Source organism: Pongo abelii, chromosome 1 (assembly GCF_028885655.2).
Source record: "Pongo abelii isolate AG06213 chromosome 1, NHGRI_mPonAbe1-v2.0_pri, whole genome shotgun sequence".
In the NCBI taxonomy this organism is placed as follows: Eukaryota; Metazoa; Chordata; class Mammalia; order Primates; family Hominidae; genus Pongo; species Pongo abelii.
Genome location: NC_071985.2, coordinates 97,588,749 through 97,599,945, shown reverse-complemented (window position 1 = coordinate 97,599,945; position 11,197 = coordinate 97,588,749). Strand labels below are relative to the sequence as shown.

Below are 11,197 nucleotides of genomic sequence, written 5' to 3'. Positions count from 1 at the left end.
TTCAATCTCGTAAGAAGCAGGACATCCAACCATGGGGTTACAACTCCTGGCTAACTGACCACTGTGCGACTGTAAACCTTGATGATCAAATGAAGGAAAGTCCTTGGTTATAATAGACACAATATGGCAGTAAGATGCTCAACATGCCACCGTGTGCTGTGGACAAATGTATATCACCCTTTTTGTTGTAGATGGAAAATTATTAAACAGAATCTAAAATTACAACCAGTTTCTGTTGGGGTTAAAGAAGTAGGCATTCCATGGTGGATTCAAATTATCCTGGAGAATGCCCCACCCAAAAACAAGGGAGACTCTGAGAGGCCTTATGGAATACTTAGACTAAACCACATCTGGATGTGACCACCACTCCTTTAACCCCAATATAGGCGTCCAACATTTTGGGTACAAAACATGGCTAACTGCTCTCAGGCCATTAATACACAATGGCAACAATAAGCATGGTGGATTAAACAATATTGGCCCACCTGACAGAAAAGGGCTTTAGGGAACATAGGTGCTGATATAAGCATTGTGAGACAATCTAAATTCCTCATCCTTTCTTAAACAGTTTTATGAAGCTATAATTCACACATTGTACAATTCACCAATTTGAAGTATACAGTTGAATTAACTTTAGTATATTCACATATATGTGTAACCATCACAACAGTGAATTTCAGCACAATTTCATCACTGAAAAAAGAAAATGCCACCTTCAGCTATCATCCTCCTATTTTTTTACCCTCTCCCCCAACCCTAAGCAACCACTAATCTACTTTCTGTCTCTGTAGATTTTCCTACCCTGGACATTTCAAATGAATGACATTATATAATACATGGTCTTTTGTGACTGCTTTCTTTCACTTAGAATAAAGTTTTCAAGGCTCATTTATGTTCTGGTATTAATCAGTTCTTCATGTCTTTTTAAAAATTTTTTGTTGTAATAAAATATACATAACATTCATCATTTTAACCATTTTAAATATATAGTTCAGTGATATTAATTACACTCATATTGCTATGTAATCATCACCACCATCCATCTCCACAACTCTTTTCATCTTGTAAAACTGAAATGCTATACGCATAAAAATAACAACCCATTTTCTCCTTTCCCCAGGCCCTGGCAACCACTACTCTATTTTATGTCTCCAGGATTTTGACTATTCTATGCACCTCATGTAAGTGGAATAATAGAGTATTTGTCTTTTAATGACAAGCTTATTTCACTTAGAATAATATCCTCAAGATTCATCTATGTCATAGCATATGTAAGAATTTCCTTCCTTTTTAAGGCCAAATGATATTCCACCATAGGTATATGCCACATTTGTCTTATTCATACTTCCATTGATGAACACCTGCGTTGCTTCCACATTTAAGCTATTATGAATAATGCTGCTATGAACATGGGTATATAAATATCTTTTCATGTCCCTGCTTTCAATTCATTGAAGTATATACCCAGATATGGAATTTATAGTTCATATTGTAACTCTAGTTTTAATTTTTTAAGAAAAGGTCACACTGTTTTCCAGAGCAGCTGTACCATTTTAAACTACTAGCAACAGTGCACAAAGTTTCCAAATTTTCCACATCCTCACCAACACTTCTTATTTTCTGGCATTTTGATGGTAGCCATCCTAATGGGTATGAGGTGGTATCTCATTGTAGTTTTGATTTACATTTCTCTAATGGTTAGTGATGTTCAGTATCTTTTCATGTTCTTATTGGCCATGGTATACCTTGGCCAGTGTTTTCTGAACTTATTTAAATAAATGCTTAGGCAAGTTATTTACCTAGTTTTCCTATTTTTTAATTGGGACATTTGGTTTTTTTGGTTGTTGAGTTTCAGGACTTCTCTATGCCTTTTGGATATTAATCCCATACGATATATATGACTTGCAAATATATTTTCCCATTCAGTGAGTTCCCTTTTTCACTGTTGAAGACATTCTTTTAGTATACATTATTTTTTAATTTACTAAGTCCAATTTATCTGTTATTTGTTGTTGTCTCTACCTTTGGAGTCATATCCAAAAAAAAATCATTGCTAAATTCAGTGTTGTAAAGTTTTCACCCTATGGTTTCTTCGAAGAGCTTTATAGTTTCAGGTCTTACATTTAGATCATGAATCCACCTTGAGTTTAATTTTTGTATGCAGTCTTAGGCAAGAATCCAACCTTATTCTTTTGCATGTGGATATCCGGTTTTCCCAGCACCATTTGTTGAAAAGGCTGTCCTTCCAAAAATAACTTTATCATGTTTTTGATGGTTTATCTCTGGGCTCTCAGTTGTATTCTACTGGTTTAAATGTCTGTATTCATGCCAATACCACACTGTTTTGATTATTAGAGATTCATAGTAAGTTTTGAAATTAACAGGTGTGAGACTCTTTCTGCTTTGCTCCTCTTTTTCAAGATTCTTTTGGCTATTCAGGATCCCTTGAGATTCCAGATGGATTTTAGGATGGGTTTTCATATTTCTACATAAACATCATTGGGATTTTGATAGAGATTACACTGAATCTGTAGATCGCTTTAGGTAGCATTGACATCTTAACAATATTAAGTCTTCCAGGCTATGAACACAGATGTCTTTCCATTTATTTTATGTCTTCTTTAATTTCTTTCAACAATGTTTTATAGTTTATTGTAAAGTCCATAACTCCCTCTGTTAATTCCTAAGTATGTTATTCTTTTTCATTCCATTATAAATAAAATTTTTTCTTAATTTCCTTTCAGATTGTTTATTATTAGTACATAGAGACAAAATTGATTTCTGTGCATTGACTTTGTATCCTGCTATAATGTGTTATTAGTTCTAGCAACTTTTTATAGAGTCTTCAGGTCATATCATCTATTAACAGATAATTCTACTTCTTTTCCAATTTGGATACCTTTTATTTTTTCTCCTGTCTAATTACTCTGGCTAAAATATCCAGAACTACGTTGAATAGAAATGGCAAAAGAAGACATCCTTGCCTTTTCTTCATCTTAAGGAAAAAGCTTTCAGTCTTTCACCATTGAGTGTGATGTTGGCTGTGGTTTTTTCACATGGCTTTTAGAATGTTGAAAGTTTTCTTCTATTCTTAGTTTGTTGAGTGTTTTTATAATAAAAGAATGTCAAATTTTGTCCAATGCTTTCTTTGCATCAGTTGAGATGATTATGTGATGTTTTTCTTTGTTATTTTAATGTGATATATTATAATGGTGAATTTTCATATGCTGAACCATTCTTGCATTCAGGAATAAATCCCACTTGGTCATGGCATATAGTCCTTTTAATATACTGCTGAATTCAGCTTGTTAATATTTGTTAAAGATATTTGCATCAATGTTCTTAAGAGATATTGTTCTGTAGTTTTCTTTTCTGTCAGTGTCTATATCTGCGCTTGGCATCGAGATAATGGTGACTTCATAAAATGAGTTAGAAAGTGTTCCCTCCTCTTTAATTTTTTGAAAAGTTTGAAAGAGATCGCTGTGAATTCTTCCTAAAGTTTTTGATAGAATTCCCCAGTGAAGCATCAAGTCCAGAACTTTTCTTTATGGGGATATTTTCAATTACTGATTCAATATTTTTACTAGTTATAGATCTATTTGAATTTCCTGTTTCTTTGTGATTTGGTCTCAGTAGGTTTTGTGTTTCTAGGAATTTATCCATTTCATCTAGGTTACCCAATTTGTGGGTGTACAATTGTTCATAACACTCCCTTATAATCCTTTCATTTATGGAGAATAACTATAATGTCCCCATTTTCATTTCTTATTTTAGTGGTTTGAGTCTCTTATCTTTTTTCCTATTCCATTTAACTAAAAGTTTGTCAATGGTGTTAATCTTTTCAAATAACTATTGTTTTTATTGATTTTCTCTATTGTTTATCTCTGTTTTGCTTATCTCTGCTCTAATCGTTATTATTTCTTTCCTTCTGCTAGCTCTGTGTTTAGTTTGTTCCTTTTCTAGTATCTTAAGTTGTAAAGTTAGGCTGTTGATTTGAGATCTTACTTGTTTTTATAAGGTAAGCATTTATAGCTATAAATTTCGGCCATGGCACTGCTTTCGTGCTTTAGGTTTTGGTATGTTGTGTTTTTGTTTTCATTCATTTCTAAATATTTTCTAATTTACATTGTTATTTCTTCTTTGATCCACTGTTTGCTTAAAATTGTGTTACCTTCCATAAATTGGTACATTTTCCAGTTTTTCTTGTTATTGACATCTAACTTCATTCTGCTCATTGAAAAAGATACCTTGTGTGATATATATTTTTTAAATCTACTGAGACTTAATTTTTGCCCTAACATATATTTTATCCTAGGAAATGTCCCACATACACCTGAGAAGAATGTGCATTCTGTTGTTGGATAGAGTGTTCTGTGTATATCTGTTAGATCTAGTTGGTTTACTGTGTTGTTCAAGTCCTCTATTTCCTTACTTATCTTCTGTCTGCTAGCTCTATTCATATTGAGAGTGATATGCTGAAGTCTCTGGCTATTGTTGTAGAATTGTCTATTTCTCCCATAAGTTCTGTCAATTTTTGCTTTGTATATTTGATGATGTGATATTAAGTGCATAAAAGTTTGTAATTGTTGTATCTTCTAGCTGTATTAAACCTTTGTGTATATATATACATATGTATATATATGTATCCTCTTTTTCTCTTATAAGTTTTTTCATTTAAAGTCTGTTTTATCTGATGGTAATATAACTGCCTCTGTTCTCTTTTAGTTACTATTTGCATAAAATATCTATTTTCATCCTTTCACTTTCAACCAATTTGTATCATTGAATCTAAAGAGAATTTTTTCTAGACAGCATATAATTGGATCATGTTTTTAAAATCATTTTGCCCATCTCCGTCTTTTGATTGGAGAATTTAATGCACAGACATTTAAAGCAATTACTGGAGGGGAGGGGCCAAAATGGCCAAATAGGAATAGCTCCGGTCTGCAGCTCCCAGCAAGACAAACACAAAAAGTGAGTGATTTCTGCATTTCCAACTGAGGTACCCAGTGCATCTCATAGGGACTGACTAGGTGTCTGGCATGATCCACAGACAGCAAGGAAAAGCAGGCTGGGGTGATGGTTCACCTGGGAGGTACACGGGACAAAGGGACCACCCTCCCCCAGCCAAGGGAAGTGGTGAGGGACTGTTACCCACCCGGGGTACCATGCTTTTCCCACAGATTTCTGTAGTCCAAGAATCAGGAGATCCCCTCATGAGCCTACACCATCAGGGCCTTGGGTCTCAAGCACAAAACTGGGCAGACCCACCGCAGCTGCTCCCACTGGCGGCTGTTTGGGCAGGCACTGAGCTGCAGGAGTTTTTACCTACACCGGCGGCACCTGGAACTCCAGTGAGGCAGGAGAACCATCCACTACCATGGAAAGGGGGCTGAAACCAGGGAGCCAAATAGCCTCACTCAGCAGGTCCCACTCCCAAGGAACCCTGCAAGCTAAGACCCACTGGCTTGAAATCCCCGCTGGCCAGCACAGCAGCCTAGAGTCTGCCTAAGACGACTGAGTTCCTGGGAGGAGGGGTGGCTGCCATTACTGTAGCTCTAGTTGGCAGTTTTCCCCTGTCAGTACTAGGGAAACTGGGAGGTTTGGACTGGGCAGTACTCCCCACAGCACAGCACAGCAGCAATGGCAGATCATGGCCAGACTGCTTCTTTAGGTGGAACCTGGATCCATCCCCCTTCACCAGGCAGGGCCTCCCTGCAGGAATTCCAGCAACTCCAGCCAGGGGCTTACAGACAGAATTCTCATCTCCCTGGAACAGAGAACCTGGGGGAAGTGGCAGCCATGGCCTCAGGTTCAGCAGATTTAATCTTTCCTACCTGCTAGCTCTGAAGAGTCCAACTCATCTGAACGAGAAGGATTCTCCCAGCACAGCGCACCAGCTCTGCTAAGGGACAATTAGACTGCTTCCTTAAGCAGGTCCTTGATCCCATGCCTCATGACTGGGTGAGACTTCACAAGAGGGGTTGCCAGACATCTCATACAGGAGAGTTCCAGCTGGCATCAAGTCGGTGCCCCTCTGGGACGAAGCTTCCAGAGGAAGAAGCAGGCTGCCATCTTTGCTGTTCTGCAGCCTCCACTGGTGATACTCAGGCAAACAGGGTCTGGAGTGGACTCCCAGCAAACTGTAGCAGACCTGCAGAATAGGAATCTGACTGTTAGATGAAAAACAAACAAACAGAAAGCAACAACATCAACAAAAAAGAGCCCACAAAAACCCCATCCAATGGTCAACAGCCTAAAACATCAAAGGTAGATAAATCCACAAAGATGAGGAAAAAGCAATGCAAAAAGGCTGAAAATTCCAAAAGCCAGAATGTCTCTTCTCCTCCAAATGATCGCAACACCTCTCCATCAAGGGCACAGAATGGGGCTAAAGCTGAAATGGATGAACTGACAGAAGTAGGATTCAGAAAGTGTGTACTAACAAGCTTCACTGAGCTAAAGGATTATGTGCTAAACCAATGCAAAGAAGCTAAGAACCATGACAAAAGATTACAGGAGCTGTTAACTAGAATAACCAGTTTAGAGTGCAAAATAAATTACCTGATAGAGCTTAAAAACACAGCACCAGAATTTCATGATGCAAACACAAGTATCAATAGCTGAATTGACCAAGCAGAAGAGAGAATATCAGAGCTTGAAGACTACCTTGCTGAAATAAGGCGGGCAGACAAGATTAGAGAAAAAAGAATGAAAAGGAATGAATAAAACCTCCAAGAACTACGGGACATGTAAAAGACAGAGCCTATGATTGATTGGAGTACCTGAAAGAGACTGGGAGAATGGAACCAAGTTGGAAAATGCACTTTAAGATATCATCCAGGAGAACCTCCCCAACCTAGCAAGACAGGTCAACATTCAAATTCAGGAAATCCAGAGAACCCCAATAAGATAATCCACAAGAAGATCTGCCCCAAGACAGATAATCTTCAGATTCTCCAAGGTCAAAATGAAGGAAAAAATGTTAAGGGCAGTCAGAGAGAAAGGCCAGGTCTCCTACAAAGGGAAGCTCATCAGACTAACAGCAGACATCTCAGGAGAAACCCTAAAAGCCAGAAGAGATTGGGAGCCAATATTCAATAGTCTTAAAGAAAATAATTTTCAGCCCAGAATTTCATATCCAGCCAAACTAAGCTTTATAAGCAAAAGGAAAATAAAATCCTTTTCAAACAAGCAAATGCTGAGGGATTTCATCACTACCAGAACTGCCTTGCAAGAGCTCCTGAAGGAAGTACTAAACATGGAAACGAAAAACCATTACCAGCCACTACAAAAACACTGAAGTACACAGACCAATGACACTATGAAGCAACTACATTAACAAGTCCACAAAATTAACCAGCCAGCATCATGATGACAGGATCAAATTCACACATAACAATATTAACCTTAAATGTAAATGGGCTAAATATCCCAATTAAAAGACACAGAATGGCAAGCTGGATAAAAAGGAAAAGGCATTAACCGACTCCTTAATAAATGTCATTAAGGTGATAAAAGGCTTCTGGAAGTTATATCTTATGGTCAAGATTAAAATTTTATAGATTGTTTGTAGAATTTTGAAAAACAAATTTAATTGACTTCTTGCTGTTTTTATTAGGGCTTATTGTTTGGAAAATTAAGTATCCTTATTATGCTTCAAAAACTACAGTACACCTGTTGTTAGATTCCAGTCTTGCCTAATGTTTTTCAACTGTTATTATTTTCTACAGTTTGGACCAAATTCTAATTTTCTTGGCTACAAGTCTTCAAAATAATGTTTTCAATTCTTTTCCTTCTTTTTCCCCCCATTTTTCCTAATTGAGAGTCACTAAAAACTAAGCTGTGCTTTCTTAAAGCCCTATGAACTGAAGCTGGACAGCTTAAACTTTGGAAGAAAATAATAGCAACCTATTTACATACATAAGCCACTTTCATACCTGCCTACTAATATATGGACTTCAGAGTAATGTGTCCTACATCAATTTTCCAGGGTTTTCCTTTTGTTTGTTTTTCTCCCTTCCTCCCCCTATTTTCTCTTCATACAACATGAGACTTCACAATCTGCTAAAATGAGCTTTCCTAATAACTCAGGACCTACCCATCTAGGAATAAACCATCCTAGCCATGAGAGATCAGATGAAACCTGGGAAAAGAGACTCAATTTCTTCTAAAATGCTCTCTCCAAAAGATTTTTTTAAAAGAAAAGGGGGGGAAGAATGATAAGAAAATAAATCTTGGGGCCCCCAAATCACTAAGCTAAAGGGAAAAGTCAAGCTGGGGACTGCTCAGGGCAAAACTGCCTCCCATTCTACTTAAAGTCACACCTCTGCTCACCAAGATAAATGCATATCTGATTGCCACCTTTGGAGAGACTAATCAGAAACTCAAAAGAATGCAACTATGTGTCTCTTATCTACCTATGATCTGGAAGCCCCCTCTCTGCTTCCTGCTGTCCCACCTTTCTGGACCGAACCAATATTCATCTTACATGTGTTGATTGATGTCTCATGTATAAAACCAAGCTGTGCTCTGACCACCTTGGGCACATGTCGTCAGGACTTCCTGAGGCTGTGTCATGGGCATGCGTCCTCAACCTTGGCAAAACAAACTTTCTAAATTAACTGAGACCTGTCTGGTTTCACAGCTGGAATGAAGGTAAAACAGCCCTCCCCAAATCCACTTCCTTATAGCAGGGCTCATTTTGCATATAAAAGCCCAGTTGGCCAGAGACTCCTAACCAGACCTGAGAGGCCAGGGAGCTCAATCTTCTGAAGTAAGAGTTCCAACCTGAAACTGTTTAATATTCACCTAATTGTATCTTATTTTGATTGGTCTCCTTGCAATGCTAAGGCTATAGTTATTTGAAATGGATTTGCAGTTTGTACTTAAGGGTACTGTAATGCCCAACCTTGTTTTTTCTTTTTCACCTAGCCTTATTTCCACCTGAATAGACTCTCCCTTAGCTAAGAGAACCAGACAAACTCCATCTTGGCTCTTTCACTGGTAGCCCCTTCCTCAAGGACTTAACTTGTGCAAGCTGACTCCCAGCACATCCAAGAATGCAATTAACTGATAAGATACTGTGGCAAGCTATATCTGCAGTCCCCAAGAATTCATCTGATTGATAATGCCCAAAGCCCCACGTCTATCACCTTGTAATAGTCTTAAAGCCCCTGCACCTGGAACTGTTTACTTTCCTGTAACCATTTATCCTTTTAACTTTTTGACTACTTAACTTCTGTAAAATTGTTTTAACTAGATCCCCCTCCCCTTTCTAAACCAAGATATAAAATTTAATCAAGCCCCTTCCTCGGGGCCAAGAGAATTTTGAGCGTTAGCCATCTCTCGGTCACCGGCTAATAAAGGACTCTTAATTCATCTCAAAGTGTGGAGTTTTTCTAACTCACTCGGGTACAACAGTACTAAAGCAGTTCTTTTTGACTTCCCACTCAGATTACAGCTGTGGGACTGAGACTCAGAAAAGGGAAGTGACTTATTTTAGAGTGCTACTCCTTGAGCAGGAGGAATGAACTAGACTCCATGCCCAGGACACTTTTAGTGATATTTTAATCATTTGTATGATTTTGAGAATTGTCAGCATCAAAGGCACTTCATTAGACAATTTGGATGTTCAAAACTTAAATCTAGGTGCAGTGGCACATTCTGTAGTCCCAGCAACATTGGAGGCTGAGGCTGGAGGATCACTTGAGCCCAGGAGTTTGAGGCTGGCCTAGGCGACATAGCGAGACCCCATTTCTTAAAAAGAAAAAAAAAGTTAAATTCTTCCTTGCTACACAAACTTATGATCTATCAGAGAACATAACACATGCATAAACTTTGCAAACATACAGCATGGGGAGTGATCAGTAGAGAGGACAAATCATGTACCATGCTGTGGCTAAATAAGGAAGATGAGTGTAAGGTTCTTGTATCAGTTCAAACCCCAAGAACGTGCCAACAGACAACACGTGCTGTTTTAATGAGTGCCTGGGTACAGGCAAGCTGAGGCCTAAAATGGCGTCAGCCCCAAGTGAGGACGGGGCAAAGGTTTTATAGTCTCCTGTAAACAGGAAGTGTCCTAGTCTGACGCAACTGCTATGTTGTACCTGGATGGCCTCTTTCAGGATCTTCAGGGGTACGTGTCTTCCAGCCAGGGTAGGTGTCCTCCAGCCAGCTCTCTTCCTGCTTCTGCTATCTTGCTGACACATGCTGCTGATGCAGATGGCCTTGCACCTTGGGACTGAGCCTGAGAAGGGAGGAATTATTCATCTCCTTAAGTTTTCAGGCCCGTGGGAGAATCTTACAATGACACCATCAGGGAGGACAGCCAGGAGGGGTAGGCAGGTGTGGACAAGTAGTGTTGGCATGGAGAGCCTTCCAGAAAACATGTGCAGTGGGCAACATGTGAAAACAGGGTCACAGCTGGATCATATGGGCCTAAGGAGGAGGTTTAGATGGAGTTTTCCCATGAGAACTATGGCACTGTATAAGGTAGGCATGAGTGAGTAGACTTTAGACTATTGACCTTTCCAAATTATTGCAAATCTGGGGCCTCCCATCAGTCCTTGGAGTCTTGTTAGGCTCCCTCACTAGTGTATGCTCTTAGATACACCAAGAAAAATGGAAGCTAAGAGGACATGACTTATATGGAGCAGAACAAATCAACTTTAACTCTCTCCCTTTGAAACTGCTTGGGGATTATCAAAGTTTCCTTTGATATTACATTAAGAAAACAGGAAGAAAGAGAAGAGCCCAGGAGTTCAAGGTTCTCATTCCTCTGGGGACATGCAATAAGATGTTTGGCATTGCATTTAGCTTCATTCCTATTTAATCAAAGCACTGAATCTGCTTTTTTGTCTCTAGGTCCAGCATCCTTTCAAGCATGAGTTCCCACAAGCAGAAGCAGCCCTTTACCTCACCCCCTCAGCTTCAACAGCAGCAGGTGAAACAACACAGCCAGCCTCCCCCTCAGGAACCATTTGTTCCCATAACCAAGGAGCCATGCTACCCAAAACCTGGAACCTGGAACCTGGAAACACCAAGATTCCAGAGTTAGGCTGCACCAAGGTCCCTGAGCCAGGCTGCACCAAGGTACCAATGTACACCAAGGTGAGCAATCTACACCAAGGTACCAGAGCCACATCCTTCAACAGTCACTTCCGGCCCAGCTCAGCAGAAGTCCAAGCAGAAGTAA

At 39.1% G+C, this 11,197-nt stretch overlaps 1 pseudogene; it reads left to right on the top strand.

The window, feature by feature from the left end:
- The first annotated feature begins 10,885 nt into the window (after positions 1-10,885).
- Positions 10,886-11,197, top strand: LOC103891379 (cornifin-like; annotated as a pseudogene).